Genomic DNA, 16,318 nt, shown 5'->3' on the forward strand with positions numbered 1-16,318 from the left:
TGAAAATAGTAACAGTCCCAACATCTAAAGGACCATCATTAGGGTTTTAAACAAGACACTATGCATACCTTGCTCAACGCAGCACCTGACACACAGTGTTTGAAACGAAGAAGAAACCGATCCGTGGAACTTGAGTGATTTGCCAAAGAGCAGGATTATGTGGCAAAGACAGAAATACAATGCGGTCTCCCTTCCCCGGCTCATGATCTTCCCCTACAATACCCTGCATCTAATACCGAACCTTTCATTGACTCAAGCTGGTGGATTTTACTCCCACATTGGCTTAAATAGCAAGGACAATCCACTTAAGTGAACCCCGCTCTCATCCAGGTCTAACGCCGTTTGCATATAATTAAGTACCAAACACCGTCACACCAACGGAACTAAAATACACGAAGCCAAGGCCCGGGGTTCCGGTCTAGCTCCGAACATTTAAACTGAACAGAAAAGAGTATTTATCCACGGACTGTTGACATTCAACCTGTTTTCACAGAGACAAGGCAACTCATTAACAAAGACATAAAATGAAACTGTGAAAGCAACTAGGGGTCAACCTGCAGACAGAGCAGCGAGCTATCAGGGTTACACGGGAATCAAGACGCAGCCTGCACCCCAGCAGGGACTTGAGACACTAACGTTAGGGAAGGAAAGATCTGGCAGTATGGTCACCTGGCACGATTGGCAGACACACCATTACTCAGAGGAAGGTGCCCTCCCAGGGGGCGGAGGACCAGAAAGGCTGGAGGGCGGGTCAGCCTTGGACAGAGGGGATATGCTCAAGGCAGCAATGCTGAGGGCCAGGCGCCGTGCTTGGTGACGTATACAGCTGGTCATCCAACCCTCGCACAAACCCTAACTGGAGCGAACGGTTGGAAACTACGTTTTACAGGGGAGAAAAGGGGAGTTCAGAGGGGTTCGGCACTTGCTCAGAGGTCACGCAGACAGGAACAGGATGGACTCACACTTGGACCCTTCAGTCTGACCTGGAAAGTACTGATACTTCCGGGAAGAGGGACAGCAGTGACCGTGCGGGATGGGCCTGTGGCGGGGACATGGATCCCGAGGCCTGAGGGCCCGGGAGGTCATTCTGAGATGTGGGACCAACATGGCACTGGCCATGAGCCCAGCGGTACAGTCAGAGCACAGGCGGCCGGGAGTCAAGGTGCTGGTGTCCCAGAACTTAGGTGGGACCTCCTTCCGGTAGAAGGAGAGCCGAGGCAGCCCTACCGGGAGGCGCACAGCAGAGCATGACATGTTGATCAGCTCCTGCTGTGTGGTGGGGCCGTCCCCTCACACCCCGGACAGGTCTCAGACAGCCTCCTGAAACCGCCCTGGGGGCCCCAGAGGCCCTGAGGTCTCCGGAGCTTGTCACTCAGGCACCGAATACACTTAGTCTAATTGGATATTATTCCTTCTTTATGAAGCCAAGCAGGTTGTTACCCAGTTCCCTGGGTAAGACACTTGCAGCTTCATTTTGCAATTACATCTCCCTGGTATTTGTCATGGCACAGAAGTGAAATCTCTGTGTCGCTGGTCCCCGATGTCAGCTTTTCCTTCTGTTTAAAACATAGGTGCTCTGCCAGGTCTTTTAAATCTGTAAGCGCTTTTCCACCCTCTAAAAAAAAAAAAAAAAAAAAAAAATCCTGCAATATCTGACCAATTATTTTCCAACCCACATTAAAAATAGATGCCATTTCCACTGCCACTGTGGCAGTTAATAAAACTGCTCACGGCTGCCCTGGTTCTTCACTTCTTTGGGGTACACAGTAGGCTTGCACTTCCCTGTCCATCCAAAGTTGGACATGGCTGAGGACTTGTTTTGGCTAATGATCTGTGCAGGGGGCTGGGGGTGGGGGTGGGGGCGGGGAGAGGCAAGTAATACTCCTGGGCAGAAGCTTTCAAGGGCAGGCACTGATCTGCCGTGTCCCCTTTTCTGTACTGCAAATGACAGAGTCATGGGTAGGAGATGGGGCTGAGGTCAGTGACTTTAATGAGCAGAACTCCACCCACCCTTCCCTTTTCTTGTGAGTGGGAAATAAACTCATTGCCTTTACAGAGCCACAGAGATCTGGGGATGTTTGTTACTGCATCACAACCTAATGCATCCTTACTGGTACAAGCCATTATAACCAGTTCAAGTCCGGTCTTTATGTTCTACCTCCTTGTCACAAAGTTTTGGCTTCCCTTTCGCCTCCCAGCAGTATGGCATGACTCATGAGCTATCAAGGGTGGGCTGGGCAGGCCGCCCAGGTTGTGATGTGCATCCCAAGCCCCGCATCCTTTTTGGCTCCTCCCTCTCTAGGCAGCACACCCTTCCCCTTGGACCTAACCTGTATTCACAGAGCAAGATAACAGACCTTGCTTTTCTCCCCACCTTGTCTTGAAAAGGTTACAGGTGGAGTCACCCACATTTCAGTTCCAAAACATAAATCCTGGCACAACCAGGCTATTAGTCCTTACAAGGTTTTCTAGAACCCAACATGAGCCACACATGTGGTCAAAGAAAGGGTCGCTCATCCCGGATCCCCTGGCAAACCGCCATGACTCCCGGGGCCCGAGTCCTCTAGGAACGCCTCAGCAATCGTTTCCCTTGAGGGTGCCCCGCCAACCTAGAATGATCAACCTCCACCCTCAGAGAAGCATCTTCTGTTCCTGCTCCATCTAGGGAGCCTTCTTCATTCTGCAGCAACAGCTGGTGGCCTAAGAAGCCCACAGCCCAAAGTCCTCAGCCACACTGTTGCTCAGGCCAGACGCTGCTCTCTGGAACGAGGTGGGTTTCTCTGCTGAGTGCCTGACTGGGAAGGGCAGTTCACAGCCCTGGATCCCAAGCAGGATGCTTACCTGCTAGCTGCTCTCACACACCCTTTCCAAATCCCCAAAAATAAGGGAATCTGATCAAATAAAATAGAGTGACCACGATCACAGGCTAGACACCTAATATGCATTATCTCTAACGTCCACAGCAAACTAAAGCTCAGAGGGGTCACACGGCAGAGCCTGGATTTGAAACAGGTTCCTCCACCCACTCCACCAAACTTCCATCCCTCATGCCTTTTATTTATTTATTGGGGGGGTGGTCATTTTGGGGGCATTATTCTTCATTCCAGGAAGATCCTCGTCAATCATACCCATACTGAAACGCCTTGCTCCGGTTTCCCAATCAGCTGTTCCGTGTTACCCACACTCACCTTGAACCCCTCCTTCTGGAACCTCTTTTCCACACACGTGGCTCAAATAACACACGTGTTTCTGACGATTCTGGAGGCTGGAGTCCAAGGTCAAGGTGATTCATTCCTGGGGAGAACTCTCTTCTAAGCTTGCAGACAACTACTGCACTGTGTGCTCGCATGCCTTTCTTCGGTGCACGCCCACAGACAGAGACCTCTGTCTTCCTCTGCCTCCAAGGGCACTATTCACATCACGAGGGACTCCCTCTCATGGCCTCGTCTAACCGTAATCACCTCCCAAAGCCCCCGCCCCTCCACCTCCCAGTATCATCACTCTGGACATCAGGCTTCAGCATATGTATGAATCCAGAGGGGACACAAACACTCGGCCCATCATAGTCGGGAACAGAACTGATGCGTTAACTGTAGGCGCACAGTGTAGCTGCCTATTTTTGTCTAATTTTCCAAGGTGCCACTCTTTGTGCTTCCTAAAGTAGCCCCTGACAACGCACCAGCAGCGGCAGCAGTGACTGCCAACCTCCACGGGAGCTTCCAGATGCAGGTACTTTATTAAGCAGTTCACACATGGGATCTCCCGTCGGCAGGGCTCTCTCCTGCACTCCATGCATGTCCCTCTCTGCCCAAATGTCACCTCACCAATGAAGCCTTCCCCAAAAACCCTAACAAAATAATGCTCGGTACACAGGAGGCCCACAATACAGGTTTGATGAGCGAATGAAAGACTGAAGGAGTGAATGCATCGAAAACGCCCTTCAAAGCCATGTCTCTGGACTCTTTCTGATGAGTGAGCCCTATGCAATGGCCACGAGAAGACCCAGCCGGCTCCATCATCACCTTCCTGGGAAGTAATGCCCACCCCAGACTCACAGGAGCTGAGCAGCACTAGGACTGAGGCCGGGGTGACCCATCCTGTGCCACAGAGCTGGGCCAGGGCCAGAATCAGAACCAAGAATAAATGGCCCGTAGCTCTCTAGCCTCTCAGTAGGAATATCTGAAGTATCTTTAATCAAACTTTAGAGGCTCAAATTGCCCACAATTCTAGAAATGCCTCCAGTTACTATGGATTTATCAGTGAAGAGAATGAAATAAAGAAAATTTGTTCCATAGTTAAAGCCAAGGCCACTTTATCCCAGATGTACTTAAATCACTTAGCTCTTAACAGAATCTTTAACTATAAATATACTAAATTTGGTAGTAGGATAGATTAACTACAAAAGGAAATTAACACTGCCTCAGAGAATGGAGATAACATATTAAGCCACTGAGAGGCCACTTTTGAGAATTATAACTGGGTAGACCTAACATTTTTAAATGGATATTAGAGATGATGAAATACTATGTGGCCACCCTCCGAAATGCAATTGAATTTACATTGATTAGAAAGAGGGAGAAAATCCAGTCTCATAGAAGGCCTTTAAACAAGCCCCCCAACGATTTCTTTGGGAAATAGGTTTTGGTGACTCAGTGGCGTGTCAGGAGTCGTCCGGCGAGAAGCTGCAGCACTGAGGGCCATTATGAACGCACGCGAGCGGGATTTCCTCCGTGGAAACGTTGACACTTGCCTTCCGAAGAGATGGGGGGGGGGTGGCGAAAGCCAAAGTTGGTGGGGCTCTGTCCTTAGCCCTGTTTGCATTCTCCAAAGCCAACGGCCGGTCTCATGATGCAGTACATCACAAATCCTCAGCGGTATCGACTGCTTGAAGCGGATGCTTCCCCGTTAAATACAGCGCAGCTCAATTAACGGCTCTTTCAATATACAATTTAATTTTTCTTTCATCTTGATCCACAGCCTGGCTCAACATGAGGAATGCTAGAATAGATGGACTTTGAATATTGAAGCAAGTCTTTATAAATAAACCTATCACACGTGTAATGATTTCTGTCATAACATGACAGAATAGATGAAGCCCCCATCTAGTGCTTCTACTCACACGTCATTTTTCCAATATCACCAGAACCTACCTTTTTTTTTTTTTTCCGGCTTTTCCCTGATACTTTTTTCCAGTTATCCCTGAATGGCATTCTGCTGTTTGAGAAAAGTTTATCCTTCTTTTTTTTTTTTTCCTTCCCTGTGTGACAATTCTTCAGAAAGAACAAAGAAAATTTACTATTCTGTTACTTACATGTAAGATAAGGAATGTAACTTATAAATGAATTATGAAGGTCTTACCCTTGGAAAGACATACATATTTCATCATAAGTGTGATCCGTAACACTTATTCCACATACAGTATTTATATTTACACACGATTATTCAAGGTGTCTTTTAATCTCACCGAGCCCATACTTTCATAAGCAAATCAAACATTCTCCTTCAACCTGTAAGGCACGAAACAGAATGTACAAAAAGGGCTCCCAATTGACCCTGCAACACATACTCTCTCCCTGGATGGAAGGTATTCTGTTTACAAAGAATGCTGTGATTCCGGTGATTTCTCAAAGGTACACGACGCAGTGTTCAAACGGCTCCACGGGCTTGCTGTTGGTCAAAGAGGTAGCTGTTTCACTGTGGACCAGAGACAGTTTCTTCTGTTTAAACATGTTCACAAAAACAGACGGGACAACATTTAACGCCTTGGATGGGAGCCAAGCAGCACGGACTTGGATTTCTCAGTCTTTTGGGGCTGGTTGAGGAAAGAACAGGGCCTTCCCTCGGTAAGTGAAGGAAGTATCAGGGGAGGCCGGCTGAAACCCCTGATCAAACCATTCTGGTTGGTCTCTTTGAGGCTACAGGAGAAGGTTCATTGCCAAGCCGGGTAACATCATAGTCACATCACAGTGACAAATGACTTATTTTAAATTTACTGGTTTTATCCTGGTGTATCTGATTTTCATGGTATAATTTATAACCTACTTAAAAAATTCAAAATACATTTCAGATTTTTCAACTCATTCACTGCTTGTGTAGCAAGAAATAGATATTACACACAAATATGGATGTGTGTGTGTGTGTGTGTCTGTGTGTGTGCCTGCGTGTGCACAGACACAAAAGAACAAGCATTCCAAACAGGAACTGACAAAACGACCCACATTTTAAACACCCACCTTCCATTCTTACTCTGCTTTCCTCGATACTGGACTGCTGATCTAATTCAGAGCGAACAATACAAAAGCTGTAAGAGACTTTTTAATTGTCAGAGATAGAGCACTTAGAATTTATAGTAATTAACTAGTCATTAGTTCAAATAAGAACATTAATTGGTATGTTCAGAAAATCTGCAGCATTGCAAAATTTAAAATAAACATTACAAAGATATCATTTACAACTAATCTATATTTACCACTGAAGTGAGCTTCAAACTATATTTCTTTCTATTACGCCTTTATTGGCTACGGCACGCAGCAAATGGGGTGTGTTACACACAGCTTCCTAACCACCTAAATTTATAAAACCCAATTACATAAATTAATTAGGAATGAACCATACATTTATGCCTTTGTTTGCAACTGCAACATATTAAACATGACAAAGTTAATAAGTAGACCCTAAAAGAAAAAATAGTGCCGTGTATTCATTTTCCATAACAAATTTTTATGAGATTTAATTTGACTTGTCTAGTCCTAAGGGTCATGATTCTTAATAAATATGCAGTTTCTTGCCATTTCATATATATGTAAGGGTATGTTTTTATGGTTCCTAAAGGACCAAGAATGTATAAATTCAAGTGCATTTATTTCCAGATCCAGAGACAGAAGGGCACAGAATTACTCAAATGTTATTTCTATCTTGCTTATCTCCTCCGTTGTTATCAAAGACAGCGTTTCAGTAATCAGAGCAGTACGCACACAAAATTAAGTGATTTGCCATCACCTCGCTTACCATGGGATACAACCATTAAAATAAGCTTAGTCTTAGCTCCAAGGAGGAATAAAACATTGATACAAGTTGAAGCTAATCAGAAGAACATGGCTGGAAACATAGAATATAATTTTATTAATGCAAAAATCAGAACCCTAAAAATGTGTACCATATTTAAAAAAAAAATCAAATAATCTTACATCATTGTTGTTCAGAATGGTATTTTCCTGCATGAAAAATGCTGGAAGAAAATCACCTATTTTTTTTTTTTTAAGGGAAAAGGGAAAAAAAAAGTCTGGAATGAAGATAATCTCTCCCTTTACCCTTAGTCAATGCATATTCCTAATAGAATCATTCATGTGTCTCGACAAGATTCCCAGGTTCAGAAGGGCAACCTGGCAGGCATGTGCATTTAAAGGGCATTTTTACCTGCCTTAAGAGTGTGGGTTAGAGGAAAACCCGAGACATCGTGACAAGCCTCCAGCCTCTGTTCTGTCACAGCCCAGGGCAAACACATGAAAATCCTCAGGTCACAGACCACCCGGACAAATCAGACAACACCCCCCGGTCCCCAGCCTGACTTGCCCTGGCTGGCTGGAGCAAAAGGGACCCCTCACCAGAGTAAGTAAGAGGGCAGAGCTCCTCACATCACCAGAGGAGGGGATGCACAGTCTGTCTTCAAAGGGCCTGACTTCCCCTTTCAAAGACAAAATCCTCTCCTGGGACCCTGGGGACGGGACATGGGGAACAGGGGACACAGCTTGCAGCCTCCTCCACACCCTTTCATCAAGCCTCAGACCCCACTGCTCCATGTGGTTTCTCCACATATGCCTCCAGCTCAGCAGGACCCACACTCGCTCACTCCTCTCCTCCCTTCCTCCTCCTCCTCCTCCTGCACTCCTCCCTTCAGTGAATGGCACCGAAACCCAAGCATCACCGGCAGGGATGTGCTTTTCCTCCTTCGGTCTGAGGCCTTTGCCCACAGGATGCTGTAAGACTGCAAGGCCCTTTTCTGCTTCTCTTCTCTCTCCTGGTAATGCTTCCCAATTCAAGTCAAAACCCACCTCTTCCACCATGTTTTGTCGGACTCCTCATCCCACTGACCACCTGGATCACCTATGACGGTGGTGTTCAAATGGGCCGACAAATTCTTTGACAATCCTCCCTTCAAGAGGTAGAGCCCAATTCCCCTCTCTTCAGTGTCAACTGGATCAAGTGCTCCACTCCTTCTTTTTTAAGTTTATTTATTTTGAGAGAGTTTTGAGAGTTTATTTTATTTGAGAGAGCAAGCTTGGCGAAGGGGCAGAGAGACAGAATCCCAAGCAGGATCCACCCTGCCAGCTCAGAGCCCGACGCGGGGCTCGATCTCACAAACTGTAAGATCATGATCTGAGCCGAAATCAAGAGTCAGACACTCAACCGAGGGAGCCACCCAGGTGCCCCAAGGTGATCTACTTCTAACGAAGTGAATGTGGCAGAAGTGAAAATGAGCGACTTTTCAGACGGGGCATAAATAGTACCGTGGCTTCTACCTGGCTCTCTCACCCTTGGATCACATGCTCTGGAAGAATCCAGCTGCCATGTTGTAAGGACTCTGTAACAGAGGTCCCTGTGGCCTCCAGCCAAAAGCCATGTGGGTGCACCATCTGGGAGGTGGTCCTCCAGTCCCAGTCAAATCTTCAGATGCCATCTTGATGGCAACCTCATGAGAGAACCTGTAGCACAACCACTTAGAAAAGCCACATCCCAATTCCTGACCCAGAGAAACTCTGGGAGACAGTAAATGGTGACTTTGAGGGTAACTTTTGGGGTCATCTGCCATGCAGCAGAGAGAACTAATTCAGGTACCCTTCCCGTGTGCTTCCACGACTCCATATCTCCAGCACCCAGCATGGCACCGGCATATTGTTGACACTGAAGACGTCTGAGGAAGACGTGGTCGACAGCTGAATGAACAGATCAACGAACAAATGAACCAACACCGTGAGAACTGCTGGTAACATATGTAAGATACTCTCACTCCAGTTATATGAACGTGACACTATGATGTTCTGGTAAGATGATCATTTACAATCAACACTGATTCACTTTGGAAAGAAGAAGAGAGACTCTGCCATGTATCCATAACAACATTTCAGGAGGCTACACCATACATTATTTTGGAAACCACTGCTCTGAGGGTTCCCCCCCCTCTTTATTGAGAGAGAATTCATATACCATGCAATTTTCCCACACAAAGTATACAATTCATTGGTTTTTTAGTACATTCACAGAGTTTTGCAAATATTATCACACTCAGTTTTTGGACATTTTCATCACCCCCCCATTAATTAATTAATTAATATTGGAAAAATATTTTTAAATGTATACCCTGTAAGCAAATAATTTCTAAGATCCCATCCCATGGAAGTAATCAAATATGGAATAACTTACATAGAAGAATGGCCATCAAAGCATGTTGATTAAAAATGGGAAAATAAGGTAAATATCTAACCCGAAGAAATAAATAAATCATGGTTTTTCCTGTGGGATAGAACATGCTCATGTGGGTATTTAAGAGCATCATGTTTTAAGAACATTTAACGACACGGGAAAATGCCCACAAAATAGTTAAGTGATAGGGGTGCCCGGGTGTCTCAGTCTGTTAAGTGTCTGACTTTGGCTCAGGTCATGACCTCTTCTCTTGTGAGTTCAAGCCCCACACCAGGCTCTATGCTAAGAGCACAGAGCCTAGAGCCTGGGGCCCGCTTCGGATTCTGTGTCTCCCTCTCTCTCTCTGCTCCTCCCCCACTCACGCTCTGTCTCGATCTCTCAAAAATGAACAAACGTTGCAAAAAAATTAAAAATAAAAATAAAGTAAAATAAAAATAAAATAAAATAAAAGGAGAAGGATTCAGAGGCTACCACCACACTCAGAAGAAGAGTGCTGTGACCAAAAGTGGTACCTGTCACAGACACAGGAGACATGAACTATGGTATTGTCATACCTGACAACAGTTACAAGAGCTGCTGTTTAATGAAATTTTGCAATAAACCACCTGTATTAAAAAGCAAAATTGTTGTTCCCATTAGTAAGAACCCATCTATTTTATTTTCAAATTTTATTTTAATTTTATTTTTTTTAACGTTTATTTATTTCTGAGAGAGACAGAGACAAGGACAGAGACTGATAGCTGATAGCACCGAGCCTGACCAGGGGCTCGAACTCATGGACCACAAGATCATGACCTGAGCCGAAGTCAGACACTTAACCGACTGAGCCATCAGGCGCCCCTAATTTTATTTTAAATCCATCCGTTTTTAAATTCAAAACTCTACACATCATTTTCTCAGCACAGACACACACCTAGACCAGTAACACAGACTCAAAACTTCAGAGTCGCCTTCTCCAGCCCCCTCTACTTTGGCCTCACCATCCAATCAGTTGTCTGTCTCCATAGATCCCATTTTATCCAGACTTAATGGTCTCTTACTGCAGCCTCCTCCATAGAGCCACGTTTACAGCATTTACCAACTACGGTCCTGGAGGAATCCCTCAGGCATACCACTTAGAAGTCCTATAATGGTTCTGCATTTCCTAGCATAAAAATTCCAAACTCCTTAGCCTGATATTCTAAACCCTACAAAGATTCTGCCTAATTTCTTTTCTGTTTCTACTAAAATTGTCTGTTGCCACATTCAATGCAATGGTGAAACTTAAAATAACCAGCAATTTAATGGATGGATGGATGGATGGATGGATGGAAGGATGGAAGGAAGGAAGGAAGGAAGGAAGGAAGGAAGGAAGGAAGGAAGGAAGGAAGGAAGGAAGGAAGGAAGGAAGGACGATTGCTGGGATGGATGGATAGACAGATGGATTAATCCTAGTCTGTTGTTCCATGCAATTTTTTTGTTTGATTGTCTGCCTACCTACCTCCCATCTCTTTTCAACGAAATCCTTCCAGGCCCAACTCTTCCACAAAGCCTTTCATCACCTCATCTTCTAACCACTTCACTGAAAAAGCCCCATCTGTGTCCCAAACTTCCACAGTTTTTAAGTCATTTATCCTGTCCTCCTCATCATAGAGTTCTTTTGCAAGTAAGTTCCCCGCCTCCTAGAATTCAACTCCTGGCATGCAGGGCTGGTTTAAGCTCCAGCTTCACGGACTCTACACAATGTCCTTAACAAAACTGTTCATTAATTAATAATTATTCATGAACTGGTCGGATATACATGGTAACTTTCAATTTTTATTTTTAATTCCTAAAAGATAATGACCTAGAATTAAAAATCCTCTGTTCTGTGATTTTAGAAAATCAGTGGTCTAAACTCACTTAAATAATGGCAAGAAGGTGTGACATTAAGCACCAACAGGGAGGGTCTAGCTTTGCTTTTATCCCGGACTTGCTGCACAATCCGAAGCAAGTTTCTGCTCTTGTCCCTGCATATTCCTCATCCACACAGTAACCAGGTATGGAAGCAGGTGCTGCGTAAGGGCCTTTCCACCTTCCCAATTCACAGTGCCAAGATTCAGATGAGAACAGAAGAGGGATGAAAATTGATAACCCTGACCTAAGCAGTCACTCTATGAGTCTAATACATTGCATTGATAGAGACTACAGTTTCAAAGAACAAAAAGGCTGGAGGGTCTGTCCATGGGCGTTAATAATGGCTTTTCACATCTGTGCCCCCTCCAGATAGGAAGCCAAATGCTGCAGCTGTGAAAGATACGTTCTTCCCTACGAAGCCCAACTAGGCCTCTTCCCAGCTGGCAGTACCTTCCCCAGTTGCCCAGCATCGCTTTCACCACTGCTGTCCAGGAGTTAAGGCGGTGGCAGACAAATGTGTCCATGGCAACACCATCATGACCAAGGAAAGCACACACATGAACGTGCTACCTTCTAACTCCCCACAATTGGAGAGAATTCAAGGCAGCAGGCTTTCACGATCACCGTGAACTCACACCGGCTCTGAAAAGCCATGCTTAGGATTTATTCCAGACATGGTTTCTTTCGTGTGATGATGGTAACAGGCAAGGTAAGAGCAAAATGTGAACAATCTGTCACTACCACACCAATGGAGAAAATGACAAGACTATGTCATGACCAAGACCTTCTTGAATACTGAACCCGGTCTCTTACCTATCCCCTATCCCTCTCCCTTCCCCATGTAGTTTTATTCACTCACCTGTTCACAAATTCCCCCCTAGGGTCACTCCTGACTTGTGGTGGCAAGAAAAAATGTTAAAACCGAAGTCTCCTGGTCACGCCTTCATCTCACAGACTTGAGACATGGTCTTCTTGTCAACGAAGAGAAGTTTTTGCCTAATTCAATTAGTGAATACACTACATCTCTGCCAAGAAAATAAGTATAGAATATCCCCCCAAACATACACAGAATTTTGCCATTTCCTTTATAAACTTCCACCCAAATACATTCAAAACATTTACTATGCAACCTAACAAATTTTCCTTCTCCATTAAAATACATCTCCCTTCTCAACCAATCTACCCATCAACAGTCTTCCTGAATACTCATTCACCCCATCACAACACGAACCTGTGCTTCACAGTTTGCCAAATGCACCTGTCTCAGCTCTCTGCACCCAGGCCAGAAAGGAAGATGGGGCACCAAGGTGCCCAAAACATGCCCAGTCTGGTCGGCCAACTAGGCTTGGGGGGAATCCAGGAGCCAAGTCAAAAGTGGTCCCTTACCAAATTTTCAGCCAGACTGCCGGACTAGGATGGCTAGCAAAAGTTTAGGAAATGAAAGACAAGGTCAAGCGAGAACAGCTTAAAAAGTGGAAATAACTTGAAAAAACTGAAGAATAGATGGAAAAGGATGCCCAGTGAAGGGGGTAAAGAGGAGGTACAGATGAACTTAATGATCACTCAGAAATAATTTAGGACCCCATTCCCAAAGGACCCCAAAATTGTGTTCAAACAGTACTAATGTCTACTTTTCTCTTGCATTTTTTCCCCACCTGTGATTCACAGACCTAGCCAAATATTTCTCATCATATCTCACAGCTATTAACGCTTTGGACTTTGAATAGAGTCTTAAAATAATGAAGCTCAGATCACTAGAATGTTCTCATCATGCCTTCTCATTCTTTCAATCTTCTGTTAAGCTTAGAACATTTTCATTGCGTCCTCAACCTTGTCCACATTCCCCACAGAATGATGCTATCCTAATCTTCCTTCTCGAAAAATAATTGCCTCAAGAGACAAGCATTTTGGTTCTCAGGTGAAATTCAGAAGAATTTCAGGTTGCAGAAGAAAGGAAACATACTGCCCGATTCGTGGGTATCATTGTAATTGTAATGAGAAGATTTTATCCAGGTGTTTCCCAGTAGTACAGACCCCTCTGTGTGGGGCGGATCAGTAGGGGCAGAATTAAGAACCAGAAACGATTGTACTGTTTTCAGACCCACGTCTCCTCTAACTGCTTCAGTGAGAGCCAAGAATGGGGGTCTCCATTTGGAAGGCAGAGGTACATGTCTGCCTTTTCATTGTGGGCTTTTCTTCTGTTTGCAGTCTGCTGTACACCCAGACCTGCTCATAAATACAAAAGGAATGTATTGTTTTTAATGCTATTTTTTAGAGAGAGAGACAGAGCATGAGTGGGGGCGGGGGGGGGGGGGCGTGCAGAGAGACAGAGAGGGAGACACAGAATCCCAAGTAGGCTCCTGGCTCTGAGGTGTCAGCACACAGCCCGACACGGGGCTCGAACTCACGAACCGGGAGATCATGACCAGAGCTGAAGTCAGACGCTCAACCAACTGAGCCACCCAGGCGCCCCTGGAATGAATTTTTTACTAGCCTAAACTGAACTTGGGAGTGATGCCTGTTTTCCCCTCGAGCGCTGAGGATCATGAGCGCACGTGTGCAAAGCACTCCATCCAGAGAAGGCAGGCAAGAGCAGCGAGGGTCGGTCCAAGATACAGAATGGGGATGCTTTATGCAAACAGACAAGCTCACCTTGGGCAAAGACCACCATACTCTAAAATTAATCCAGCCCTCAGACATAACAAAGCTTCCCTCGGGCTTTGATCATGGCAGCTGGATCTCCCAGTATGTGGATTCACGATGAATAAACATCATACAAGGGCAAGCCTCATGCAGTCACCTAAGAAGCCAACCGCCCCTGATGTGTGAGTGCAGTAATAAGAATGACAATAACAAAAATGTTGTGGCGATCTAAGATATAATAAACACTCTGCTAAGACTTCAGCAATACCACCTGAAGCCCTCACAACAGCCCTACAAAGCAGCTATTAATATCACATTTTACACATGGGGAAACTGAGGCTCAGAGAGGCCAAGTGCCTGGACCAAACCTTTGTTTTTATTCCTTTCATTTTCTTTCTTTCCTTCCTTCCTTCCATTCTTTGTTACTGTAGCAAGCGCAAATGCTACAACCATATAGAAAATCAATTGAAGACATGTAAGCCAGGTGACAGAATGAGAACAAACCCAGTTAATTTCGCAGTGGGTCAAGGGAAACAAAACAGGAGGAATCAGAAGGCTGGAGAGTAACTGTGAATTGCCTACTATGTGTAGAGGAGCACAGTCAGAGAATGAACAACAAATACTGCCCTTCTATCTTGGACGTTCAGCCACTGGCTCAAAGTCTAGCCATGGAAACCTGTTGGTGACACCCGAACGAGGAGATAGTAAGCAATGCCTTATTTCCTTGCTGGCTGTCTCAACAGGCTTCAAAAGAAAACCAGGTTGCACACTGGCCACTGGGTCACTGGTGACTTCTCAACCCACTACCTTCATAGGTCCATAAGTAATTATTTTTCCTACTTGGAATGGCTCTCCTTGCATATGTTAGTGTCCTTCTTCCCACCATTGATCATTCCACCCAACAGGCTGCTTAGTCTGTCAACGACTGATTGATGAGGAAGCCTACATACATAAATGCCATCCACCGCTTGATTCGAACAAGAGAGAAGAAAGATCTCTGAGTCTGGAAATGAGCCTGAGCAAGACACTCCCAGATGTAATTGGTGGGGGAGGGGGAGACTGAGGGGTGGATGACATGTGTACCTGAGTCAGACATTTGGATAAAAGATCACCTCATCAGTCTCAAAAATATCAGGTAAGGGGCACCAAGGCAATTCAGAATCTGCACCCCTAATCCCTCTAATGAACTAAGAGCATGCCATTATGATAGCAATTGAGAGAGGATAAGAAAGGAGAACCCCTGTGAACATTAAGGTCATTGTCCAAGGGTCGTAACACAGAAAGAACCCTAGAAAAGGAGATATAATAGAGCCACATTAATCGGCCTTGGGTAAGAAATAATTATAGGACCATAAGGATGTAAATGTATATTGTTTCTCATCTTTTAGAATCTATCCACAGAAAATACAAATCAAAACCACAATGAGATACCACCTCACACCTGTCAGAATGGCTAACATTAACAACTCAGGCAACAGATATTGGTGAGGATGAGGCCACTGGTGGTGGCACTGCTGGTGGGAATGCCAACTGGTGCAGCCACTCTGGAAAACAGTACGGAGGTTCCTCAAAAAATCAAAAATAGAACTACCCTACGACCTAGAAAGTGCACTACTAGGCGTTTACCCAAGTGATACAGGTAAGCTATTTCTAAGGGGCACACGCACCCCAATGTCTATAGCTGCACTATCAACAATAGCCAAAGTATGGAAAGAGCCCAAATGTCCATCAATGGATGAATGGATAAAGGAGATGTGGTGTGTGTGTGTGTGTGTGTGTGTGTGTACATATATATATGTGTATATATAAACACACACACATAAATACATATGTATGTATAATGTATGTGTGTATTTATATATACACACATAATAATATATAATGGAATATTACTCGGCGATCAAAATGAATGAAATCTGTCATTTGCAACAACATGGATGGAATTAGAGTCTATTATGCTAAATGCAATAAGTCAGTCAGAGAAAGACAAATATCATACGATTTCACTCATATGTGGAGTTTAAGAAACAAAACAGATGAACATAAGGGAAGGGAAGCAAAAATAAGATAAAAATAGGGAAACAAACCATAAGAGACTCTTAAATACAGAGAACAAACTGAGGGTTGCTGGAGGGGTGTTGGGTGGGGGGATGGGCATTAAGGAGGACACTTGCTGGGATGAGCACTGTCATATGTAAGTGATGAATCAGTAAATTCTATTCCTGAAATTATTGTAACACTGTATGTTAACCCACTTGGATTTAAATAAAAAGAAAATTTTGTGTCAAAAACTTTTAAATGGCATTTGCTAAGTCATACTAAAAGTTAAAGAGTAAACCTTGAAAAAAAAAATAACCCATAGATAATGCAGGAAATTTAA

The 16,318-nt window shown here is 44.6% G+C and overlaps 1 protein-coding gene and 1 long non-coding RNA gene across 4 annotated transcripts in view; both read right to left on the minus strand.

Moving 5' to 3' along the window:
• WWOX (WW domain containing oxidoreductase) overlaps positions 1-16,318 on the minus strand; it is a 976,622-nt gene that overhangs the window by 876,745 nt on the left and 83,559 nt on the right. The window lies entirely within an intron of this gene.
• LOC116737786 lies at positions 1,495-8,271 on the minus strand. Its single transcript, XR_004342959.1, has 4 exons — positions 6,234-8,271; positions 5,567-5,694; positions 5,151-5,270; positions 1,495-4,998 (listed from the first exon to the last, which is right to left on the minus strand). It is a non-coding gene; the product is annotated as an uncharacterized LOC116737786 (long non-coding RNA).

This window comes from Lynx canadensis, chromosome E2, assembly GCF_007474595.2.
Source record: "Lynx canadensis isolate LIC74 chromosome E2, mLynCan4.pri.v2, whole genome shotgun sequence".
NCBI classification, from domain to species: Eukaryota; Metazoa; Chordata; class Mammalia; order Carnivora; family Felidae; genus Lynx; species Lynx canadensis.